The 4,954-nt window shown below is 47.1% G+C and overlaps 1 pseudogene; it reads left to right on the top strand.

The window, feature by feature from the left end:
• Nucleotides 1-2,487: 2,487 nt before the first annotated feature.
• LOC129043452 (far upstream element-binding protein 2-like) lies at nt 2,488-4,382 on the top strand (annotated as a pseudogene).
• Nucleotides 4,383-4,954: the final 572 nt, after the last annotated feature.

Here is a 4,954-nt window from a genome sequence, read left to right as displayed (position 1 = left end):
AACCCACTATTGGGTGATTTCATCCAGCAGTACTCAGCAGGCTGTGAGTAGGAATAGAAAAGAATGAGCCATTAGATTGATCCAAGTCTGGATGTTTACATGGTGTGTGTCAGAAGGACAAGAGGATGCAATTAATAGTTCTGATAAAAGAGACTTGAAAATGATCGATCATATAGTTCAGTGTGAGTAAGAAAGAAAATACGACCAGAATGGACTTGTAAATAGTAATAACGAGATATACAACACACAAGTTAATATTTATTGTGCTTTTATTTAAGCCAGGCAGAGGGCTACAATCTTTTTGTACATTACCTAATTGAATACTTTCAACCATCCTGTGAGATGGGAACTATCAGTAATACATATCACTTTGAAAATGAGGACGCTGAGGGTTAGGATGAATAAGCAACTTAGCAGCTTTTTTAGCTACTAGGTAGTAGAGCTTGGACTTGACTTCAGGTCTTCCAGCTCCAAAGTTGTTCCATTAAAGACCTATAAATACTAATGACAGCAAAGCAAAGATGAAGATAAAAGAAGAAGCTCCCTAGATGAATTGGAGGTTATGTTGAATGGACTGAATATTAGATTTTAAGATATTTCAGAGGTAAGTAGTCCATCCAGAAGATGAAAAGACACAGAAAAGTTGGTGCATGAAGGGACTTGTAGGGAAAGATACTGTTCCCCCCTAGGAAGGTGGACCCTGCCTCCAGGCATGGATATTGAGGAACATCCAATCATTTTCAATAAAATAACATGTCTAAAGTACATCCAAGTCACAATGCTACACTCAAATTATCCCTTTTCCACAAAGATATCTTCCCTGATTCTCTTTTCTGAAAAGAATTTATTCTTCCTTGAACTCACATAATTCCATCTTTGCCTGGATCATACAATAATATTCTGTTTATTTGTATATATATCTTATTTCCCCTGAGCCACATACCCATGAGTCTGTTTCATCCGTAAATTTTCTAAAGCCTCTAAGATAGTTTCTTGCATGTGTAAGATGATCAATTTAAAAGATGTTGAAAAAACTAACAAATTAAAACTTCAAGCATTTTTTTAACATTCAGATGGGAACTGGGTTTGATGTTTCTCTTCTGCCAAAATATAGTATTTTTAGTGTTTTTATGTTCCTTGAATATTTGAGACCCTTTTGAACAGAATATAAAGTTATATTGATTTTTAAATAATACTATTGCATTTCTCAACTGAATTTTAAACTAATTATATGTTAGAGAGATTTCCTAACTGCAAAGTGATAGCATTGCAAATATTTTTTTCATATAAACCTATAAAACAAAAACATAGGTTTTTGTACCTACCAGTAATCACAGCTATATGATTACTTCATATTGACTGACTGGCCTAAGCACTGGAAGATAGTACTGGCATTTAAAAATTATTAAAGCAATGTAAACAAATAGGCTATAAACTCCGATTTTAATTGGTGTTTCATTTATTGAGAAAAAATGAAGGTGAGATTTTGACACATTTCAGTTTACTCCACATCAAAAAGAAAAGTAAAACCAAGCTTCCAACTTTCATAAAAATTAATTTTCTGCTGTTACTGATGAATTTATATTTAGCTATTAAATTATTGTTGTATTATAATTCTGAGCATGTTTCTATTGAATTTAAGAAAGGCCATTTGAGTTTAGTAAAACACCTGCAAACGCAGACGAGTGTGAAATGCTGGCTGCATCTGAGCACATTTAAAATAATGTGTTTATTACTCAATTAAAATCCCAAGTAATCTACTACTTATAAATTAGAACAAGTTGCTGAATTAAAGCCTAGGTTATGATGCAAAATCAAACTCCTTTATCTAGTGAGTAGAAATGTGAACTTTCCAATATGGTATAAAAATCAAATATAGTTGGGGCCGTAGGCAAGGGCCTGGCCCTCCTGCAGTGCCTGAAGTGGGCTCCTGGAGGTGACCCTCTGCAGGGGGTAGGGGCGCACTGGGGATCACCAGGAGCGGCCCGTGGGTGTTCAGGCATCCAGGAGCTCGAGGTCGCACTTTTGGGACACCCCCCCCACTACCCACCCGGCCTTAGGCCATGCCTGGAGGCAGGGTCCACCTTCCCGGGCCAAGGGTCTTTACTCTCCTCTGCATATCAGGGCAAAGGGCAGTGTCTGCCCCCAACCCAATCCCATTTCTGTTCCCTCCCTTGGAGGAAGGGGCATTGTGGGGATGGGAGGGACATCCTCTTGAGTCCTTCCTCTTGAGTCAGGAAAGTGTATAGGGGAACTATCTAGGGCTGAGCACTTGAGCGAAATGGGGAAAATGAGCATAGGAACTGGTTTTTGGAAGCTTTGGTGGCTTGAAAGGTGGTCTGCCTCTTTGGGGGAAAGAGGAGAGAGTCTCCCACCACCGTGTATTGAGGCATGATGACAAAAAGAAGGTGTCACATGCTGCTAGGACTGACCTCTTCAGCTCCATTTACAGCCTCCCCATGGCCTGGAGGGGTGGAGGTCGGTAGAATGGGAGGACTCTGCCTCCTTTCAGGAAACAGACTGGCTCTTGGGCTGTCTCAATGCTTCCGGGGCTGGAGACTGGCTCCTCCCAAGATCGCAGCCAAAATTGGAGGTGATGCTGCAGCGACAGTGAATAACAGCACTCCTGATTTTGGTCTAGGGGACCATAAGAGACAGTTGGAAGATGGAGATCAACCGGAGAGCAAGAAGCTGGCTTCCCAGGGAGACTCAATCAGTTCTCAACTTGGACCCATCCATCGTCCCCCAAGGACTTCAATGACAGAAGAGTACAGGGTCCCAGACGGCATGGTGGGCCTGAACTTTGGCAGAGGGGGCGAACAAATTGACAAGATCCAACAGGATTCAGCCTGCAAAGTACAGATTACTCCAGACAGCAGTGGCTTACCCAAGCACAGTGTGTCCTTGACAAGAGCCCCAGAATCTCTCCAGAAAGCGAAGATGATGCTGGATGACATTGTGTCTCGGGGTCATGGGGGGCCCCCAGGACAGTTCCACGACAACGCCAACGGGGGCCAGAACGGCACTGTACAGGACATGATACCTGCGGTCAAGGCCGGCCTGGTCATCACCAAAGGCGGGGAGACCATGAAGCAGCTGCAGGAATACGCTGGAGTGAAGATGATCTTAATTCAAGATGGTTCTCAGAATACGAATGTGGACAACCCTCTCCGGATCCCTGGGTATCCTTACAAAGTGCAGCAAGCCTGCCAGATGGTGATGGACACCCTCCGGGAACGTGACCAAGACGGCTTTGGGGACTGGAATGATTACGGATCTCGGATTGACAGGGGCATCGATGTGCCAGTGCCCAGGCATTCTGTCGTCGTGGTAACTGGCCGGAGAGGAGAGATGATCAAGAAGATCCAGAATGACGCTGGCGTGCGGATACAGTTCAAGCAAGATGACGGGACAGAGCCCGAGAAGATTGCTCATATAATGGGGTCCCCAGACAGGTGCGAGCACGCAGCCCTATAATGGGGTCCCCAGACAGGTGCGAGCACGCAGCCCGGATCATCAACGACCTCCTCCAGAGCCTCAGGAGTGGTCCCCCAGGCCCTCCAACGGGTCCAGTCATGCTCCCGGGGAGGCCGAGGAAGAGGCCAAGGCAACTGGGGGCCCCCTGGCGGGGAGATGACCTTCTCCATCCCCACTCACAAGTGCCGGCTGGTCATCGGCCGAGGTGGCCAGAACGTGAAAGTCATAAGCCAGCAGACTGGAGCCTTCGTAGAGATCTCCTGGCAGCTACCACCCCCAGTGGGGATCCCAATTTCAAGTTGTTCATCATCCAGGGTTCCCTCCAGCAGATCCAACACGCCAAGCAGCTTATCGAGGGGGCCCTTCAACCAGGGGCCACCTGGGCTCCCCCGCATGCCGGGGGGCTCCCTCCTCACCAGGGTTGGGACAATACCTACCCCCAGTGGCAACCGCCTGCTCCTCACGATCCAAGCAAAGCAGCTGTGGCTACCGCGGACCCCAACGCCACATGGGCCACCTGCTACTCACATTACTACCAGCAGTCCCCGGCCCCGTCGCTGGCCCCGCGCAGGTCCCTGGGGCTCCACCCGCTCAAGATGAGCCCCCTCAGTCCCCGCCCACCGGCCAGTCGGACTACACTAAGGCCTGGGAAGAGTATTACAAAAAGATCGGCCAGCAGCCCCAGCAGCCGGAAGCGCCCGGCAGCAGGACTACACGAAGGCTTTGGAAGAGTACTACAAGAAGCAGGCGCCAAGTGGCCACCGGAGGGGGTCCAGGAACTCCCCCAGGCTGCCAGCCAGACTACAGTGCAGTCTGGGGAGAATATTACAGACAGCAAGTCGCTTACTACGGACAGATCCCAGGTCCCGGCAGCCATGCAGCAGGGACAGCAGCAGGCTCAATGAATCGAATGATTGTGAACTTCTTCATCCGTGAAAAATCTTTTTTTTTCTTCCATTTTTTTCTGTTTGGGGGCTTCGGTTTTGTTTGGCGAGAGAGCGATGGCTGCCGTGAGGAGTATAGGGGAGCCCTTGCGGCAAGCATAGGGGCTCAGGGGCTTGGGAGCATGCCGAGCCCTCACTCTCTCGCCCGTTCTGAGTCTCACATGCTTTTTCTTATATATACATATATATATATTTTTTTTTAATTATACTTTAAGTTCTAGGGTACATGTGCACAACGTGCAGGTTTGTTACATATGTATACATGTGCCATGTTGGTGTGCTGCACCCATTAACTCGTCATTTACACTAGGTATATCTCCTAATGCAATCCCTCCCCCCTCCCCCCATTCCACAACAGGCTCCGGTGTGTGATGTCCCCCTTCCTGTGTCCAAGTGTTCTCATTGTTCAATTCCCACCTATGAGTGAGAACATGCAGTGTTTGGTTTTTTCCTCTTGCGATAGTTTGCTGAGAATGATGGTTTCCAGCTTCATCCATGTCCCTACAAAGGACATGAACTCATTGTTTTTTATG

Source organism: Pongo pygmaeus, chromosome 13 (genome assembly GCF_028885625.2).
Source record: "Pongo pygmaeus isolate AG05252 chromosome 13, NHGRI_mPonPyg2-v2.0_pri, whole genome shotgun sequence".
Lineage (NCBI taxonomy): Eukaryota > Metazoa > Chordata > Mammalia > Primates > Hominidae > Pongo > Pongo pygmaeus.
Note: the sequence above shows the minus strand (reverse complement) of the source record. Positions and strands in the feature narration are given on the sequence as shown.